Consider the following 22005-nt stretch of genomic DNA (forward strand, 5'->3'; position numbering starts at 1 on the left):
GCACACTACTCTAACTAACACATGCACAACATACACACTGCATGAAGTGTTTAGGGGATAGTTGGCTGAGATTTCACTATATAATCATCAGTGGCATGGACTTGCGAGTAAGTGACCCATGAAAGATGAGTGTGTGGTGGCCCACTGTGGTGGCCCACAATGTCTTCTCTCTACTGTAGAGTTCTTTTGCAAGGAGTGTGGGTGGTGAGGGTATTTCTGGGGTACCTAGCTGAATGCCTCCTGTACAATGTCCCCCGGCACTGTCTTTGGATCCACTGACCCGCATTTGGATCGATTCCATCGTAAATGGATGTTCGGCAGGTCAAAAGGTCACTTTTGTACTGATCAGTTGTCGAGGATATTTGAATGGCACACTACTCTAGCTAAGGCTCCTTTTGCGGCCTGTTCCTGCATGAGGTGTTTAGGGGGTAGTTGGCTTAGATTTCACTATATAGTCATCAGTGGCATGGTCTTGGGAGTAAGTCACCAGCATTTGGTGAGATGCATGTAGACACAACATACACATGCACAACATACACACTGCATGAAGTGTTTAGGGGATAGTTGGCTGAGATTTCACTATATAATCATCAGTGGCATGGTCTTGGGAGTAAGTGACCAGCATTTGGTGAGATTCCCATGAAAGATGTTTGTGCAGTGGCCCACAATGTCTTCTCACTACTGTAGAGTCCTTTTGCAAGGAGTGTGGGTGGTGAGGGTATTTCTGGGGTACCTAGCTGAATGCCTCCTGTACAATGTCCACCGGCACTGTCTTTGGATCCACTGACCCGCATTTGGATCGATTCAATCGTAAATGGACGTTTGGCAGGTCAAAAGTTCACTTTTGTACTAGTCCGTTGACGAGGACATTTGAATGGCACACTACTCTAACTAAGGCTCCTTTTGCGGCCTGTTCCCTAATGAAGTGTTTAGGGGGTAGTTGGCTGAGATTTCACTATATAGTTGTGGCGCAGTGGTACTCTACTGTTAGTTGTTTCGACAACGCCACTCTCACGTATAGGGGTGAGAGGCCCTCAAGCGAGCAGACTATAACTAAAGCTGGGTTCCCTACACATGTCCTGTCCAATTAAATGAACTACAGCAGAGGCAGTGTAGAAAAAGTATAAATACAATGGTTTATTTAATCAACAGGTCTCTACGGCATACAAACAGACATCACACAATATAAAAATAGACATTTGATAAGAAAAAGAATAAACGCTATGGGCAGGGGCAGGACGTAATTGGGACTGCGCGTATGGTTGTTGGGTGAACTCCTAACCTGGGAGGGGCATGCTATATCACACGTGCGTTAAGGAGGTCATACGTGGGTAAAGATAATAAATCACACTAAATTGTATGGATAGCACACATCACACATCACACAACTGAAAATCACACCAAACGTTTTAGGCTAACCCCATAACAAACACACTCACTGCAAATGTCACCAGGTTAGCAAGCCAGGCCTAACCAATACGCTACATAAAGGCTAGGCGCCAAACTAATACACTCAAAACAAGTCTTTGTAACAAAACCAAACTTAATGGCCCTAACATCTATGGGAAAAACAGTGGCAGTCGCTGGACACTACCTGTGGCCAGAGATTAGTGTTAGTAACAGTTCACAAGCAACACAGTTCAAAGTGTATTTTAATTAACCTACCTAACAAAACGTACCAAGAGCTGCTGGGTTTAAAACCCGGTTTCTTCAACGCTTGCCCACAGTCACCAGCAAGTTGAGGAAACCGCTGCTACATATGATAAAAACATTAGTCAACCAAAATTCAAATGAAAAGAAGATGGCTAGTGCCAGCGTAATGATAGATAAGCCTACCTTAGTAGCACTGGGCTAATGCCTAACACATCAATCAGATCAAACACTCCGCAGACAATTTCCTCCCACACTGCTCACAGCACCGAACAAGGACTAGCACACGCCTGTTAGCAAACGCTACCCTGAATTATCGCGGGGCTTGAGGTGGAAGGAAGTGGCACTCAATAGGCTGCCTAAAAACTCCTGGGTCCTAAAGCTACCCGGCTACATAGTCATCAGTGGCATGGTCTTGGGAGTAAGTCACCAGCATTTGGTGAGATGCATGTAGACACAACATACACATGCACAACATACACACTGCATGAAGTGTTTAGGGGATAGTTGGCTGAGATTTCACTATATAATCATCAGTGGCATGGTCTTGGGAGTAAGTGACCAGCATTTGGTGAGATTCCCATGAAAGATGTTTGTGCAGTGGCCCACAATGTCTTCTGACTACTGTAGAGTTCTTTTGCAAGGAGTGTGGGTGGTGAGGGTATTTCTGGGGTACCTAGCTGAATGCCTCCTGTACAATGTCCACCGGCACTGTCTTTGGATCCACTGACCCGCATTTGGATCGATTCCATCGTAAATGGACGTTTGGCAGGTCAAAAGTTCACTTTTGTACTGATCCGTTGTCGAGGACATTTGAATGGCACACTACTCTAACTAAGGCTCCTTTTGCGGCCTGTTCCTGCATGAAGTGTTTAGGGGGTAGTTGGCCGAGATTTCACTATAAAGTCATCAGTGGCATGGTCTTGGGAGTAAGTCACCAGCATTTGGTGAGATGCATGTAGACACAACATACCCATGCACAACATACACACTGCATGAAGTGTTTAGGGGGTAGTTGGCTGAGATTTCACTATATAATCATCAGTGGCATGGACTTGGGAGTAAGTGACCCATGAAAGATAAGTGTGTGGTGGCCCACTGTGGTGGCCCACAATGTCTTCTCTCTACTGTAGAGTTCTTTTGCAAGGAGTCTGGGTGGTGAGGGTATTTCTGGGGTACCTAGCTGAATGCCTCCTGTACAATGTCCACCGGCACTGTCTTTGGATCCACTGACCCGCATTTGGATCGATTCCATCGTAAATGGACGTTTGGCAGGTCAAAAGTTCACTTTTGTACTGATCCGTTGTCGAGGACATTTGAATGGCACACTACTCTAACTATCACATGCACAACATACACACTGCATGAAGTGTTTAGGGGATAGTTGGCTGAGATTTCACTATATAATCATCAGTGGCATGGTCTTGGGAGTAAGTGACCCAAGAAAGATGAGTGTGTGGTGGCCCACAATGTCTTCTCTCTACTGTAGATTTCTTTTGCAAGGAGTGTGGGTGGTGAGGGTATTTCTGGGGTACCTAGCTGAATGCCTCCTGTACAATGTCCACCGGCACTGTCTTTGGATCCACTGACCCGCATTTGGATCGATTCCATCGTAAATGGACGTTCGGCAGGTCAAAAGGTCACTTTTGTACTCTCAGTTGTCGAGGACATTTGAATGGCACACTACTCTAGGTAAGGCTCCTTTTGCGGCCTGTTCCTGCATGAGGTGTTTAGGGGGTAGTTGGCTGAGATGTCACTATATAATCATCAGTGGCATGGTCTTGGGAGTAAGTGACCAGCATTTGGTGAGATTCCCATGAAAGATGTTTGTGCAGTGGCCCACAATGTCTTCTCACTACTGTAGAGTTCTTTTGCAAGGAGTGTGGGTGGTGAGGGTATTTCTGGGGTACCTAGCGGAATGTCCCCTGTACAATGTCCACCGGCACTGTCTTTGGATCCACTGACCCGCATTTGGATCGATTCCATCGTAAATGGACGTTCGGCAGGTCAAAAGGTCACTTTTGTACTGATCAGTGGTCGAGGACATTTGAATGGCACACTACTCTAGCTAAGGCTCCTTTTGCGGCCTGTTCCTGCATGAGGTGTTTAGGGGGTAGTTGGCTGAGATTTCACTATATAATCATCAGTGGCATGGTCTTGGGAGTATGTGACCAGCATTTGGTGAGATTCCCATGAAAGATGAGTGTGTGGTGGCCCACAATGTCTTCTCTCTACTGTAGAGTTCTTTTGCTAGGAGTGTGGGTGGTGAGGGTATTTCTGGGGTACCTAGCTGAATGCCTCCTGTACAATGTCCACCGGCACTGTCTTTGGATCCACTGACCCGCATTTGGATCGATTCCATCGTAAATGGACGTTCGGCAGGTCAAAAGGTCACTTTTGTATTGATCAGTTGTCGAGGACATTTGAATGGCACACTACTCTAACTATCACATGCACAACATACACACTGCATGAAGTGTTTAGGGGATAGTTGGCTGAGATTTCACTATATAATCATCAGTGGCATGGACTTGGGAGTAAGTGACCCATGAAAGACGAGTGTGTGGTGGCCCACTGTGGTGGCCCAAAATGTCTTCTCTCTACTGTAGAGTTCTTTTGCAAGGAGTCTGGGTGGTGAGGGTATTTCTGGGGTACCTAGCTGAATGCCTCCTGTACAATGTCCACTGGCACTGTCTTTGGATCCACTGACCCACATTTGGATCGATTCCATCGTAAATGGACGTTTGGCAGGTCAAAAGTTCACTTTTGTACTGATCCGTTGTCGAGGACATTTGAATGGCACACTACTCTAACTAAGGCTCCTTTTGCGGCCTGTTCCTGCATGAAGTGTTTAGGGGGTAGTTGGCTGAGATTTCACTATAAAGTCATCAGTGGCATGGTCTTGGGAGTAAGTCACCAGCATTTGGTGAGATGCATGTAGACACAACATACACATGCACAACATACACACTGCATGAAGTGTTTAGGGGATAGTTGGCTGAGATTTCACTATATAATCATCAGTGGCATGGTCTTGGGAGTAAGTGACCCAAGAAAGATGAGTGTGTGGTGGCCCACAATGTCTTCTCTCTACTGTAGATTTCTTTTGCAAGGAGTGTGGGTGGTGAGTGTATTTCTGGGGTACCTAGCTGAATGCCTCCTGTACAATGTCCACCGGCACTGTCTTTGGATCCACTGACCCGCATTTGGATCGATTCCATCGTAAATGGACGTTTGGCAGGTCAAAAGTTCACTTTTGTACTGATCCGTTGTCGAGGACATTTGAATGGCACACTACTCTAACTATCACATGCACAACATACACACTGCATGAAGTGTTTAGGGGATAGTTGGCTGAGATTTCACTATATAATCATCAGTGGCATGGACTTGGGAGTAAGTGACCCATGAAAGACGAGTGTGTGGTGGCCCACTGTGGTGGCCCACAATGTCTTCTCTCTACTGTAGAGTTCTTTTGCAAGGAGTCTGGGTGGTGAGGGTATTTCTGGGGTACCTAGCTGAATGCCTCCTGTACAATGTCCACCGGCACTGTCTTTGGATCCACTGACCCGCATTTGGATCGATTCCATCGTAAATGGACGTTTGGCAGGTCAAAAGTTCACTTTTGTACTGATCCGTTGTCGAGGACATTTGAATGGCACACTACTCTAACTATCACATGCACAACATACACACTGCATGAAGTGTTTAGGGGATAGTTGGCTGAGATTTCACTATATAATCATCAGTGGCATGGTCTTGGGAGTAAGTGACCCAAGAAAGATGAGTGTGTGGTGGCCTACAATGTCTTCTCTCTACTGTAGATTTCTTTTGCAAGGAGTGTGGGTGGTGAGGGTATTTCTGGGGTACCTAGCGGAATGTCCCCTGTACAATGTCCACCGGCACTGTCTTTGGATCCACTGACCCGCATTTGGATCGATTCCATCGTAAATGGACGTTCGGAAGGTCAAAAGGTTACTTTTGTACTGATCAGTGGTCGAGGACATTTGAATGGCACACTACTCTAGGTAAGGCTCCTTTTGCGGCCTGTTCCTGCATGAGGTGTTTAGGGGGTAGTTGGCTGAGATGTCACTATATAATCATCAGTGGCATGGTCTTGGGAGTAAGTGACCAGCATTTGGTGAGATTCCCATGAAAGATGAGTGTGTGGTGGCCCACAATGTCTTCTCTCTACTATAGAGTTATTTTGCAAGGAGTGTGGGTGGTGAGGGTATTTCTGGGGTACCTAGCTGAATGCCTCCTGTACAATGTCCACCGGCACTGTCTTTGGATCCACTGACCCGCATTTGGATCGATTCCATCGTAAATGGACGTTTGGCAGGTCAAAAGTTCACTTTTGTACTGATCCGTTGTCGAGGACATTTGAATGGCACACTACTCTAACTATCACATGCACAACATACACACTGCATGAAGTGTTTAGGGGATAGTTGGCTGAGATTTCACTATATAATCATCAGTGGCATGGACTTGGGAGTAAGTGACCCATGAAAGACGAGTGTGTGGTGGCCCACTGTGGTGGCCCACAATGTCTTCTCTCTACTGTAGAGTTCTTTTGCAAGGAGTCTGGGTGGTGAGGGTATTTCTGGGGTACCTAGCTGAATGCCTCCTGTACAATGTCCACTGGCACTGTCTTTGGATCCACTGACCCACATTTGGATCGATTCCATCGTAAATGGACGTTTGGCAGGTCAAAAGTTCACTTTTGTACTGATCCGTTGTCGAGGACATTTGAATGGCACACTACTCTAACTAAGGCTCCTTTTGCGGCCTGTTCCTGCATGAAGTGTTTAGGGGGTAGTTGGCTGAGATTTCACTATAAAGTCATCAGTGGCATGGTCTTGGGAGTAAGTCACCAGCATTTGGTGAGATGCATGTAGACACAACATACACATGCACAACATACACACTGCATGAAGTGTTTAGGGGATAGTTGGCTGAGATTTCACTATATAATCATCAGTGGCATGGTCTTGGGAGTAAGTGACCCAAGAAAGATGAGTGTGTGGTGGCCCACAATGTCTTCTCTCTACTGTAGATTTCTTTTGCAAGGAGTGTGGGTGGTGAGTGTATTTCTGGGGTACCTAGCTGAATGCCTCCTGTACAATGTCCACCGGCACTGTCTTTGGATCCACTGACCCGCATTTGGATCGATTCCATCGTAAATGGACGTTCGGCAGGTCAAAAGGTCACTTTTGTACTCTCAGTTGTCGAGGACATTTGAATGGCACACTACTCTAGGTAAGGCTCCTTTTGCGGCCTGTTCCTGCATGAGGTGTTTAGGGGGTAGTTGGCTGAGATTTCACTATATAGTCATCAGTGGCATGGTCTTGGGAGTAAGTCACCAGCATTTGGTGAGATGCATGTAGACACAACATACACATGCACAACATACACACTGCATGAAGTGTTTAGGGGATAGTTGGCTGAGATTTCACTATATAATCATCAGTGGCATGGTCTTGGGAGTAAGTGACCAGCATTTGGTGAGATTCCCATGAAAGATGTTTGTGCAGTGGCCCACAATGTCTTCTCACTACTGTAGAGTCCTTTTGCAAGGAGTGTGGGTGGTGAGGGTATTTCTGGGGTACCTAGCTGAATGCCTCCTGTACAATGTCCACCGGCACTGTCTTTGGATCCACTGACCCGCATTTGGATCGATTCCATCGTAAATGGACGTTTGGCAGGTCAAAAGTTCACTTTTGTACTGATCCGTTGTCGAGGACATTTGAATGGCACACTACTCTAACTATCACATGCACAACATACACACTGCATGAAGTGTTTAGGGGATAGTTGGCTGAGATTTCACTATATATTCATCAGTGGCATGGTCTTGGGAGTAAGTGACCAGCATTTGGTGAGATTCCCATGAAAGATGAGTGTGTGGTGGCCCATAATGTCTTCTCTCTAATGTAGAGTTCTTTTGCAAGGAGTGTGGGTGGTGAGGGTATTTCTGGGGTACCTAGCTGAACGCCTCCTGTACAATGTCCACCGGCACTGTCTTTGGATCCACTGACCCGCATTTGGATCGATTCCATCGTAAATGGACGTTTGGAAGGTCAAAAGTTCACTTTTGTACTGATCCGTTGTCGAGGACATTTGAATGGCACACTACTCTAACTAAGGCTCCTTTTGCGGCCTGTTCCTGCATGAAGTGTTTAGGGGGTAGTTGGCTGAGATTTCACTATAAAGTCATCAGTGGCATGGTCTTGGGAGTAAGTCACCAGCATTTGGTGAGATGCATGTAGACACAACATACACATGCTCAACATACACACTGCATGAAGTGTTTAGGGGATAGTTGGCTGAGATTTCACTATATAATCATCAGTGGCATGGACTTGGGAGTAAGTGACCCATGAAAGATGAGTGTGTGGTGGCCCACTGTGGTGGCCCACAATGTCTTCTCTCTACTGTGGAGTTCTTTTGCAAGGAGTCTGGGTGGTGAGGGTATTTCTGGGGTACCTAGCTGAATGCCTCCTGTACAATGTCCACCGGCACTGTCTTTGGATCCACTGACCCACATTCGGATCGATTCCATCGTAAATGGACGTTTGGCAGGTCAAAAGTTCACTTTTGTACTGATCCGTTGTCGAGGACATTTGAATGGCACACTACTCTAGCTAAGGCTCCTTTTGCGGCCTGTTCCTGCATGAGGTGTTTAGGGGGTAGTTGGCTGAGATTTCACTATATAGTCATCAGTGGCATGGTCTTGGGAGTAAGTCACCAGCATTTGGGAGATGCATGTAGACACAACATACACATGCACAACATACACACTGCATGAAGTGTTTAGGGGATAGTTGGCTGAGATTTCACTATATAATCATCAGTGGCATGGTCTTGGGAGTAAATGACCAGCATTTGGTGAGATTCCCATGAAAGATGGGAATGAAAGGCCCACAATGTCTTCTCACTACTGTAGAGTTCTTTTGCAAGGAGTGTGGGTGGTGAGGGTATTTCTGGTGTACCTAGCTGAATGCCTCCTGTACAATGTCCACCGGCACTGTCTTTGGATCCACTGACCCGCATTTGGATCGATTCCATCGTAAATGGACGTTTGGCAGGTCAAAAGTTCACTTTTGTACTGATCCGTTGTCAAGGACATTTGAATGGCACACTACTCTAACTAAGGCTCCTTTTGCGGCCTGTTCCTGCATGAAGTGTTTAGGGGGTAGTTGGCTGAGATTTCACTATAAAGTCATCAGTGGCATGGTCTTGGGAGTAAGTCACCAGCATTTGGTGAGATGCATGTAGACACAACATACACATGCACAACATACACACTGCATGAAGTGTTGGCTGAGATTTCACTATATAATCATCAGTGGCATGGTCTTGGGAGTAAGTGACCCAAGAAAGATGAGTGTGTGGTGGCCCACAATGTCTTCTCTCTACTGTAGATTTCTTTTGCAAGGAGTGTGGGTGGTGAGGGTATTTCTGGGGTACCTAGCTGAATGCCTCCTGTACAATGTCCACCGGCACTGTCTTTGGATCCACTGACCGGCATTTGGATCGATTCCATCGTAAATGGACGTTCGGCAGGTCAAAAGGTCACTTTTGTACTGATCAGTTGTCGAGGACATTTGAATGGCACACTACTCTAGGTAAGGCTCCTTTTGCGGCCTGTTCCTGCATGAGGTGTTTAGGGGGTAGTTGGCTGAGATTTCACTATATAGTCATCAGTGGCATGGTCTTGGGAGTAAGTCACCAGCATTTGGTGAGATGCATGTAGACACAACATACACATGCACAACATACACACTGCATGAAGTGTTTAGGGGATAGTTGGCTGAGATTTCACTATATAATCATCAGTGGCATGGTCTTGGGAGTAAGTGACCAGCATTTGGTGAGATTCCCATGAAAGATTTTTGTGCAGTGGCCCACAATGTCTTCTCACTACTGTAGAGTTCTTTTGCAAGGAGCGTGGGTGGTGAGGGTATTTCTGGGGTACCTAGCTGAATGCCTCCTGTACAATGTCCACCGGCACTGTCTTTGGATCCACTGACCCACATTCGGATCGATTCCATCGTAAATGGACGTTTGGCAGGTCAAAAGTTCACTTTTGTACTGATCCGTTGTCGAGGACATTTGAATGGCACACTACTCTAGCTAAGGCTCCTTTTGCGGCCTGTTCCTGCATGAGGTGTTTAGGGGGTAGTTGGCTGAGATTTCACTATATAGTCATCAGTGGCATGGTCTTGGGAGTAAGTCAACAGCATTTGGGAGATGCATGTAGACACAACATACACATGCACAACATACACACTGCATGAAGTGTTTAGGGGATAGTTGGCTGAGATTTCACTATATAATCATCAGTGGCATGGTCTTGGGAGTAAATGACCAGCATTTGGTGAGATTCCCATGAAAGATGGGAATGAAAGGCCCACAATGTCTTCTCACTACTGTAGAGTTCTTTTGCAAGGAGTGTGGGTGGTGAGGGTATTTCTGGGGTACCTAGCTGAATGCCTCCTGTACAATGTCCACCGGCACTGTCTTTGGATCCACTGACCCGCATTTGGATCGATTCCATCGTAAATGGACGTTTGGCAGGTCAAAAGTTCACTTTTGTACTAGTCCGTTGAAGAGGACATTTGAATGGCGCACTACTCTAACTAAGGCTCCTTTTGCGGCCTGTTCCGTCATGAAGTGTTTAGGGGGTAGTTGGCTGAGATTTCACTATATAATCATCAGTGGCATGGTCTTGGGAGTAAGTGACCAGCATTTGGTGAGATTCCCATGAAAGATGAGTGTGTGGTGGCCCACAATGTCTTCTCTCTACTGTAGAGTTCTTTTGCAAGGAGTGTGGGTGGTGAGGGTATTTCTGGGGTACCTAGCTGAATGCCTCCTGTACAATGTCCACCGGCACTGTCTTTGGATCCACTGACCCGCATTTGGATCGATTCCATCGTAAATGGACGTTTGGCAGGTCAAAAGTTCACTTTTGTACTGATCCGTTGTCGAGGACATTTGAATGGCACACTACTCTAACTATCACATGCACAACATACACACTGCATGAAGTGTTTAGGGGATAGTTGGCTGAGATTTCACTATATAATCATCAGTGGCATGGACTTGGGAGTAAGTGACCCATGAAAGACGAGTGTGTGGTGGCCCACTGTGGTGGCCCACAATGTCTTCTCTCTACTGTAGAGTTCTTTTGCAAGGAGTCTGGGTGGTGAGGGTATTTCTGGGGTACCTAGCTGAATGCCTCCTGTACAATGTCCACTGGCACTGTCTTTGGATCCACTGACCCACATTTGGATCGATTCCATCGTAAATTGACGTTTGGCAGGTCAAAAGTTCACTTTTGTACTGATCCGTTGTCGAGGACATTTGAATGGCACACTACTCTAACTAAGGCTCCTTTTGCGGCCTGTTCCTGCATGAAGTGTTTAGGGGGTAGTTGGCTGAGATTTCACTATAAAGTCATCAGTGGCATGGTCTTGGGAGTAAGTCACCAGCATTTGGTGAGATGCATGTAGACACAACATACACATGCACAACATACACACTGCATGAAGTGTTTAGGGGATAGTTGGCTGAGATTTCACTATATAATCATCAGTGGCATGGACTTGGGAGTAAGTGACCCATGAAAGATGAGTGTGTGGTGGCCCACTGTGGTGGCCCACAATGTCTTCTCTCTACTGTGGAGTTCTTTTGCAAGGAGTCTGGGTGGTGAGGGTATTTCTGGGGTACCTAGCTGAATGCCTCCTGTACAATGTCCACAGGCACTGTCTTTGGATCCACTGACCCACATTCGGATCGATTCCATCGTAAATGGACGTTTGGCAGGTCAAAAGTTCACTTTTGTACTGATCCGTTGTCGAGGACATTTGAATGGCACACTACTCTAGCTAAGGCTCCTTTTGCGGCCTGTTCCTGCATGAGGTGTTTAGGGGGTAGTTGGCTGAGATTTCACTATATAGTCATCAGTGGCATGGTCTTGGGAGTAAGTCACCAGCATTTGGGAGATGCATGTAGACACAACATACACATGCACAACATACACACTGCATGAAGTGTTTAGGGGATAGTTGGCTGAGATTTCACTATATAATCATCAGTGGCATGGTCTTGGGAGTAAATGACCAGCATTTGGTGAGATTCCCATGAAAGATGGGAATGAAAGGCCCACAATGTCTTCTCACTACTGTAGAGTTATTTTGCAAGGAGTGTGGGTGGTGAGGGTATTTCTGGGGTACCTAGCTGAATGTCCCCTGTGCAATGTCCACCGGCACTGTCTTTGGATCCACTGACCCGCATTTGGATCGATTCCATCGTAAATGGACGTTCGGCAGGTCAAAAGGTCACTTTTGTACTGATCAGTTGTCGAGGACATTTGAATGGCACACTACTCTAGCTAAGCCTCCGTTTGCGGCCTGTTCCTGCATGAAGTGTTTAGGGGGTAGTTGGCTGAGATTTCACTATAAAGTCATCAGTGGCATGGTCTTGGGAGTAAGTCACCAGCATTTGGTGAGATGCATGTAGACACAACATACACATGCACAACATACACACTGCATGAAGTGTTTAGGGGATAGTTGGCTGAGATTTCACTATATAATCATCAGTGGCATGGTCTTGGGAGTAAGTGACCCAAGAAAGATGAGTGTGTGGTGGCCCACAATGTCTTCTCTCTACTGTAGATTTCTTTTGCAAGGAGTGTGGGTGGTGAGGGTATTTCTGGGGTACCTAGCTGAATGCCTCCTGTACAATGTCCACCGGCACTGTCTTTGGATCCACTGACCGGCATTTGGATCGATTCCATCGTAAATGGACGTTCGGCTGGTCAAAAGGTCACTTTTGTACTGATCAGTTGTCGAGGACATTTGAATGGCACACTACTCTAGGTAAGGCTCCTTTTGCGGCCTGTTCCTGCATGAGGTGTTTAGGGGGTAGTTGGCTGAGATTTCACTATATAGTCATCAGTGGCATGGTCTTGGGAGTAAGTCACCAGCATTTGGTGAGATGCATGTAGACACAACATACACATGCACAACATACACACTGCATGAAGTGTTTAGGGGATAGTTGGCTGAGATTTCACTATATAATCATCAGTGGCATGGTCTTGGGAGTAAGTGACCAGCATTTGGTGAGATTCCCATGAAAGATGTTTGTGCAGTGGCCCACAATGTCTTCTCACTACTGTAGAGTTATTTTGCAAGGAGTGTGGGTGGTGAGGGTATTTCTGGGGTACCTAGCTGAATGCCTCCTGTACAATGTCCACCGGCACTGTCTTTGGATCCACTGACCCACATTCTGTTAGGGTTCGGTTTGGGACCCAGGCGCAACAGGAAAGGAGGAGGCAAGGAACGGTAAAGCCCGGAGGGGCGATTTAATAAGATCACAAAGGGGGATGTGGTAGTCGTACAGCCGATGGTCAGGCAGGAGCGTGGTAGTCGTACAGGCGATGGTCAGGCAGGAGCGGGGTTGTCGTACAGGCGATGGTCAGGCAGGAGCGGGGTTGTCGTACAGGCGATGGTCAGGCAGGAGCGGGGTTGTCGTACAGGCGATGGTCAGGCAGGAGCGGGGTTGTCGTACAGGCGATGGTCAGGCAGGAGCGGGGTAATCGTACAGGCGTGGGTCAGGCAGGAACTGGAGAGATGAGGAGGGGAGGCAGGGTGAGTGAGAGTAATCACAAACGGGGAACGGGAAAAAACACTACAAAATACGGGTAAGGAGATTGTAGGCTAGGCTATACTTTACCACATGAGTTTATGGTAAGATCTGGCGATGAGTGGAGTGTAGACCAGGTTCTTGTAGAGGTTGAAGGTGATTGCAGAACGAGGGACAGGTGTGGTGATGATAATTGGAAACCGGTGAGTAGAGCCGCGCCCGCGTCATCGTCGGAGACGAGCGCGCCGTTCTTGTCTTTGCGCACGGGCCGATGTGCTGGGCATGTCGGGATCCGACTCTTCGTCACCGGAGAGGGAGGAGACTGCCGAGTCCGCGGAGCTGGCCGGAGACGGGGAACGCCCGGCAGTGGGGGGAAACTCCGGAGAGTCAGAGCGTTGTATGCCCGGGCCGATGCGACGTGCGGTAGAGCGCGTAGGACGCCCCGAGCGCGCAGCGGGCCCAGAGGGGAGAGAGGGAGGCGGTTGTGGAGGCGAGGGCATGCGAGCCGTAACAGGACCCCCCCCCCGAGGGGAGCCACCTGGCGACCGACCGGGGGCGTCAGGATGGGCCCGGTAGAAGTCCCGGAGGAGAGACGGGTCCATAATGAGCTGCCTGGAGATCCAGCTGCACTCCTCGGGGCCGTACCCCTCCCAATCCGCCAGGTATTGGAAACCCCGACCCCGGCGGCGCACCTTCAGCAGCCGCCGAACCGTCCACTGGGGATGCCCGTCGACCATCTGGGGAGGCGGAGGAGCCGGGGCAGAAGGCATGAGGGGACTCGAGGAGACAGGCTTGACCTTGGACACGTGGAACACAAGGTGTACCCGCATGGAAGCAGGGAGCTTAAGGCGTACCGCAGCTGGGTTCAGGACACGGTCGATCTCGAAGGGCCCAACGAAGCGCGGAGCCAGCTTCCTGGAGGGGACCTGGAGCGGAAGATCAGCGGTGGAGAGGTAGACCCGTTGACCGGGCCGATACGCCGGAGCAGGAGTGCGGCGGCAGTTGGCCCCGCGGCAGGAGCGCTCGTTGGAGCGGAGCAGGGACCTGCGGACCTCCCTCCAGACACGGCGACAGCGGCTGAGGTGGGCCTGGACGGAGGGGACGGAGGCCTCCGACTCCTGGAGAGAGAACAGCGGGGGCTGGTACCCGAGGGATGACTCGAACGGAGACCTGCCAGTGGCAGCGCTGGTCAGGGCATTGAGGGAGTATTCGACCCAGGGTAGGTCCTTGCTCCAGGAGGTGGGGTGGAGAGCCGACACACAGCGGAGAGCGGACTCCAGGCTCTGGTTGGCCCGTTCGGCCTGGCCGTTGGTCTGCGGGTGGTAGCCAGAGGAGAGGCTGATGGTGGCGCCGATCTCCTTGCAGAAGGCCCTCCAGACCTGGGAGGTGAATTGAGGCCCACGGTCCGAGACAATGTCTCCGGGGAGACCGTGGAGCCGGTAGACATGCTGGACGAGGAGCTCAGCGGTCTCCGCAGAGGACGGGAGCTTGGGGAGCGCCACCAGATGAACCGCCTTGGAGAACCGGTCCACCACGGTGAGGATGACCGTGTTGCCCCTGGAGGGGGGAAGACCGGTGATGAAGTCCAGGGCGATGTGGGACCAGGGACGGCCGGGGACCGGGAGAGGACGCAGGAGGCCAGCCGGGGGCTGGTGGGACGCCTTGCTGCGGGAGCAGACGGGACAGGCGACCACAAACTCCCGGACGTCGGACCTCATGGAGGGCCACCAGAACCGTCGGCTCAGGAAGGAGAGGGTGCGGTGAACCCCGGGATGGCACGCAAACCGGCTGGCATGGCCCCACTGGAGCACCCGGGACCGGACCGAGTCAGGCACGAAGAGCCGGCGAGGAGGAACGTTGGCCGGACTGGGTTGGGCGCGTTGGGCCTGCCTCACCACTGCCTCGATGTTCATGGTGACCACCCCTATGACACGCGAGACCGGCAGGATGGACTCAGGCTCCGCGGGGGGCGCCTCGGGCGCGTGGAGGCGGGACAGCGCGTCGGCCTTGGCGTTGCGGGAGCCGGGCCGGAAGGTGAGGGTAAAATCAAACCTCCCGAGGAACTGGGACCACCGTGCCTGGCGGGAGTTGAGGCGCTTGGCCGCCCGGATGAAGGTCAGGTTCTTATGGTCTGACCAGACGAGGGTGGTGTGTTCGGCGCCCTCAAGCCAGTGGCGCCACTCCTCCAAGGCCCCCACCACCGCCAACAACTCCCTGTTCCCGATGTCGTAATTCACCTCAGCTGGGGTGAACCGGCGGGAGAGGAAGGCACAGGGGTGCAACTTCTGGTCCTCCACTGACCGCTGGGACAGAACAGCACCGATGCCTGTGTCTGATGCGTCCACCTCGACCACGAACTGCCTGGAGGGGTCAGGATGGAGAAGGACCGGGGCGGTGGTGAAGCACTCCTTGAGCGCGGAGAAGGCAGCGCTGGCAGCCGGTGTCCAGACGAATGGACGCAGGGATGAGGTGAGGTGGGTGAGGGGAGCTGCTACCCGGCTGTAGTCCCGTATGAAACGGCGGTAAAAGTTAGCGAATCCAAGGAAGCTCTGAAGTTGCCTCCGGGTCGTGGGTTGAGGCCATTCGACCACGGTCTTGATCTTGCGGGGGTCGGGTCGCGTCAGGCCTCCCTCCACAATGAGCCCCAGGAACTCCACTGACGAGGAGTGAAAAGTGTACTTCTCCGCCTTGATATACAGGCGGTTCTCCCGGAGACGCTGGATGACCATGCGGACATGCTGGACGTGCTCCTCAGCGCTCCTGGAGAATACCAGGATGTCGTCCAGGTAAAGGACCACAAAGACGTCCAGCATGTCCCTGAGCACGTCGTTCATCAGCGCCTGGAAGACGGCGGGGGCGTTGGTGAGGCCGAAGGGCATGACGAGGTACTCGTAGTGGCCACGGGAGGTCTTGAAGGCGGTCTTCCATTCGTCCCCCTCACGGATACGCACCAGGTGATAAGCGTTCCTGAGATCCAACTTGGTGAAGATGGTGGCACCGATGAGGGGTTCGAAGTTGGAGCTCATGAGGGGGAGTGGATACTTATTCTTGACCGTGATGTTATTGAGCAGCCTGTAGTCGATGCACGGCCTCAGATCTCCTCCCTTCTTCTTAACGAAGAAGAACCCCGCTGCCACCTGGGATCGAGATGGTCGGATGAGACCCTCGGCCAAGCACTCGGAGATGTAGGCGTCCATGGCTGCTTTCTCCGGGAGGGAGAGGTTGTAGAGACGACTGGCTGGAAGAGGGACGCCAGGGTGGAGCTCGATGGCGCAGTCGTAGGGTCGATGAGGGGGGAGTGTGCGGGCGCGCTCCTTACTGAAGGCCTCCCCAAGGTCGTGGTACATCGAAGGGACCGTGGAGAGGTCCGGAGGAGCGGGACGGGGTCGGTCAACCCGAGTGGAGGTCTGAGCAGCTCGGAGGCAGCGGGCGTGGCAGGCGGTGCTCCAGCTGAGGATGTGCCCCGAGCTCCAGCAGACATGAGGGGTATGGAGTTCCAGCCAGGGCCTTCCTAGGATGAAGGAATGAAAAGGATGAGTGGATGACGAAGGGGCGGATGTTCTCCACGTGGTTTCCCGAGGCTGTGAGGGTGAGGGGCAGGGTCCGGTGAGTAATGGGACCCATGGGATGGCCATCCAGAGCGAAGGCCGAGAGGGGCCTCTCCAGAGGGGAGATAGGGAGCGCCGCTTTGTGGGCGAACTGGACGTCCACGAAGCTCTCGTCAGCACCGGAGTCGATGAGAGCAGGGACGGAGAGCGTGTGCCCCTGCCAGGCGAGGGTGACAGTGAACCTGGCGGCACGGGTCCGGGATTGGGGATGGATGAGCCTGGGTGAGGGCGGAGAGAGCAGCGTCCGCGTCCTGTCCGTGGACGTCGTGGTCGAACACAGTCCTGAATTCTGCCACGAAGGCTGTGTAGTCCTGCATGTAGGCAGCTGCGCCTTCGCGACCCGCCATGACCCAGCGGCGAGCCCGTCCCGTGGTTAGGTTAGCGATGTAGGCTATGCGAGCTGACGCAGTGGAGTACATGCTTGGCTGGAGATCAAACACGTACTCACACTGCATGAGGAACTCCCGGCAGAGGGTGAATGTCCCGTCGTAGGGGGCCGGGGAGGCGAGATGGGGCTCCCGGTTTGGTGGAGCGGTGGGGTTCAGGAACGGAGCCAGGCGGGCACCGAGCGCGGTGACCTGGTCGGACAGGGTGCTGACCAGAGTAGCGAGGCCCCTCAGTCGCACGTCCTGGGCTTGCTGTTGGCCGGATACCTGCGGCAGTTGCTCAGCTTGGGTCTGTTGGAGGGCTTGGAGTGGTCCGGGAGGTGCAGGTCTCTCCTCCATGTTGGCTGGGTCAAAACTGGCCAGATCTTACTGTTAGGGTTCGGTTTGGGACCCAGGCGCAACAGGAAAGGAGGAGGCAAGGAACGGTAAAGCCCGGAGGGGCGATTTAATAAGATCACAAAGGGGGATGTGGTAGTCGTACAGCCGATGGTCAGGCAGGAGCGTGGTAGTCGTACAGGCGATGGTCAGGCAGGAGCGGGGTTGTCGTACAGGCGATGGTCAGGCAGGAGCGGGGTTGTCGTACAGGCGATGGTCAGGCAGGAGCGGGGTTGTCGTACAGGCGATGGTCAGGCAGGAGCGGGGTTGTCGTACAGGCGATGGTCAGGCAGGAGCGGGGTAATCGTACAGGCGTGGGTCAGGCAGGAACTGGAGAGATGAGGAGGGGAGGCAGGGTGAGTGAGAGTAATCACAAACGGGGAACGGGAAAAAACACTACAAAATACGGGTAAGGAGATTGTAGGCTAGGCTATACTTTACCACATGAGTTTATGGTAAGATCTGGCGATGAGTGGAGTGTAGACCAGGTTCTTGTAGAGGTTGAAGGTGATTGCAGAACGAGGGACAGGTGTGGTGATGATAATTGGAAACCGGTGAGTAGAGCCGCGCCCGCGTCATCGTCGGAGACGAGCGCGCCGTTCTTGTCTTTGCGCACGGGCCGATGTGCTGGGCATGTCGGGATCCGACTCTTCGTCACCGGAGAGGGAGGAGACTGCCGAGTCCGCGGAGCTGGCCGGAGACGGGGAACGCCCGGCAGTGGGGGGAAACTCCGGAGAGTCAGAGCGTTGTATGCCCGGGCCGATGCGACGTGCGGTAGAGCGCGTAGGACGTCCCGAGCGCGCAGCGGGCCCAGAGGGGAGAGAGGGAGGCGGTTGTGGAGGCGAGGGCATGCGAGCCGTAACACATTCGGATCGATTCCATCGTAAATGGACGTTTGGCAGGTCAAAAGTTCACTTTTGTACTGATCCGTTGTCGAGGACATTTGAATGGCACACTACTCTAGCTAAGGCTCCTTTTGCGGCCTGTTCCTGCATGAGGTGTTTAGGGGGTAGTTGGCTGAGATTTCACTATATAGTCATCAGTGGCATGGTCTTGGGAGTAAGTCAACAGCATTTGGGAGATGCATGTAGACACAACATACACATGCACAACATACACACTGCATGAAGTGTTTAGGGGATAGTTGGCTGAGATTTCACTATATAATCATCAGTGGCATGGTCTTGGGAGTAAGTGACCAGCATTTGGTGAGATTCCCATGAAAGATGTTTGTGCAGTGGCCCACAATGTCTTCTCACTACTGTAGAGTTCTTTTGCAAGGAGTGTGGGTGGTGAGGGTATTTCTGGGGTACCTAGCTGAATGCCTCCTGTACAATGTCCACAGGCACTGTCTTTGGATCCACTGACCCACATTCGGATCGATTCCATCGTAAATGGACGTTTGGCAGGTCAAAAGTTCACTTTTGTACTGATCCGTTGTCGAGGACATTTGAATGGCACACTACTCTAGCTAAGGCTCCTTTTGCGGCCTGTTCCTGCATGAGGTGTTTAGGGGGTAGTTGGCTGAGATTTCACTATATAGTCATCAGTGGCATGGTCTTGGGAGTAAGTCACCAGCATTTGGGAGATGCATGTAGACACAACATACACATGCACAACATACACACTGCATGAAGTGTTTAGGGGATAGTTGGCTGAGATTTCACTATATAATCATCAGTGGCATGGTCTTGGGAGTAAATGACCAGCATTTGGTGAGATTCCCATGAAAGATGGGAATGAAAGGCCCACAATGTCTTCTCACTACTGTAGAGTTATTTTGCAAGGAGTGTGGGTGGTGAGGGTATTTCTGGGGTACCTAGCTGAATGTCCCCTGTGCAATGTCCACCGGCACTGTCTTTGGATCCACTGACCCGCATTTGGATCGATTCCATCGTAAATGGACGTTCGGCAGGTCAAAAGGTCACTTTTGTACTGATCAGTTGTCGAGGACATTTGAATGGCACACTACTCTAGCTAAGCCTCCGTTTGCGGCCTGTTCCTGCATGCGGTGTTTAGGGGGTAGTTGGCTGAGATTTCACTATATAATCATCAGTGGCTTGGTCTTGGGAGTAAGTGACCAGCATTTGGTGAGATTCCCATGAAAGATGAGTGTGTGGTGGCCCACAATGTCTTCTCTCTACTGTAGAGTTATTTTGCAAGGAGTGTGGGTGGTGAGGGTATTTCTGGTGTACCTAGCTGAATGCCTCCTGTACAATGTCCACCGGCACTGTCTTTGGATCCACTGACCCGCATTTGGATCGATTCCATCGTAAATGGACGTTTGGAAGGTCAAAAGTTCACTTTTGTACTGATCCGTTGTCGAGGACATTTGAATGGCACACTACTCTAACTAAGGCTCCTTTTGCGGCCTGTTCCTGCATGAAGTGTTTAGGGGGTAGTTGGCTGAGATTTCACTATAAAGTCATCAGTGGCATGGTCTTGGGAGTAAGTCACCAGCATTTGGTGAGATGCATGTAGACACAACATACACATGCACAACATACACACTGCATGAAGTGTTTAGGGGATAGTTGGCTGAGATTTCACTATATAATCATCAGTGGCATGGTCTTGGGAGTAAATGACCAGCATTTGGTGAGATTCCCATGAAAGATGGGAATGAAAGGCCCACAATGTCTTCTCACTACTGTAGAGTTATTTTGCAAGGAGTGTGGGTGGTGAGGGTATTTCTGGGGTACCTAGCTGAATGTCCCCTGTGCAATGTCCACCGGCACTGTCTTTGGATCCACTGACCCGCATTTGGATCGATTCCATCGTAAATGGACGTTCGGCAGGTCAAAAGGTCACTTTTGTACTGATCAGTTGTCGAGGACATTTGAATGGCACACTACTCTAGCTAAGCCTCCGTTTGCGGCCTGTTCCTGCATGCGGTGTTTAGGGGGTAGTTGGCTGAGATTTCACTATATAATCATCAGTGGCATGGTCTTGGGAGTAAGTGACCAGCATTTGGTGAGATTCCCATGAAAGATGAGTGTGTGGTGGCCCACAATGTCTTCTCTCTACTGTAGAGTTCTTTTGCAAGGAGTGTGGGTGGTGAGGGTATTTCTGGTGTACCTAGCTGAATGCCTCCTGTACAATGTCCACCGGCACTGTCTTTGGATCCACTGACCCGCATTTGGATCGATTCCATCGTAAATGGACGTTTGGAAGGTCAAAAGTTCACTTTTGTACTGATCCGTTGTCGAGGACATTTGAATGGCACACTACTCTAACTAAGGCTCCTTTTGCGGCCTGTTCCTGCATGAAGTGTTTAGGGGGTAGTTGGCTGAGATTTCACTATAAAGTCATCAGTGGCATGGTCTTGGGAGTAAGTCACCAGCATTTGGTGAGATGCATGTAGAAACAACATACACATGCACAACATACACACTGCATGAAGTGTTTAGGGGATAGTTGGCTGAGATTTCACTATATAATCATCAGTGGCATGGTCTTGGGAGTAAGTGACCCAAGAAAGATGAGTGTGTGGTGGCCCACAATGTCTTCTCTCTACTGTAGATTTCTTTTGCAAGGAGTGTGGGTGGTGAGGGTATTGCTGGGGTACCTAGCTGAATGCCTCCTGTACAATGTCCACCGGCACTGTCTTTGGATCCACTGACCGGCATTTGGATCGATTCCATCGTAAATGGACGTTCGGCAGGTCAAAAGGTCACTTTTGTACTGATCAGTTGTCGAGGACATTTGAATGGCACACTACTCTAGGTAAGGCTCCTTTTGCGGCCTGTTCCTGCATGAGGTGTTTAGGGGGTAGTTGGCTGAGATTTCACTATATAGTCATCAGTGGCATGGTCTTGGGAGTAAGTCACCAGCATTTGGTGAGATGCATGTAGACACAACATACACATGCACAACATACACACTGCATGAAGTGTTTAGGGGATAGTTGGCTGAGATTTCACTATATAATCATCAGTGGCATGGTCTTGGGAGTAAGTGACCAGCATTTGGTGAGATTCCCATGAAAGATGTTTGTGCAGTGGCCCACAATGTCTTCTCACTACTGTAGAGTTCTTTTGCAAGGAGTGTGGGTGGTGAGGGTATTTCTGGGGTACCTAGCTGAATGCCTCCTGTACAATGTCCACCGGCACTGTCTTTGGATCCACTGACCCGCATTTGGATCGATTCCATCGTAAATGGACGTTTGGCAGGTCAAAAGTTCACTTTTGTACTAGTCCGTTGACGAGGACATTTGAATGGCACACTACTCTAACTAAGGCTCCTTTTGCGGCCTGTTCCGTCATGAAGTGTTTAGGGGGTAGTTGGCTGAGATTTCACTATATAGTCATCAGTGGCATGGTCTTGGG

This window comes from Borostomias antarcticus, assembly GCF_949987555.1.
Source record: "Borostomias antarcticus genome assembly, chromosome: 12".
In the NCBI taxonomy this organism is placed as follows: Eukaryota; Metazoa; Chordata; class Actinopteri; order Stomiiformes; family Stomiidae; genus Borostomias; species Borostomias antarcticus.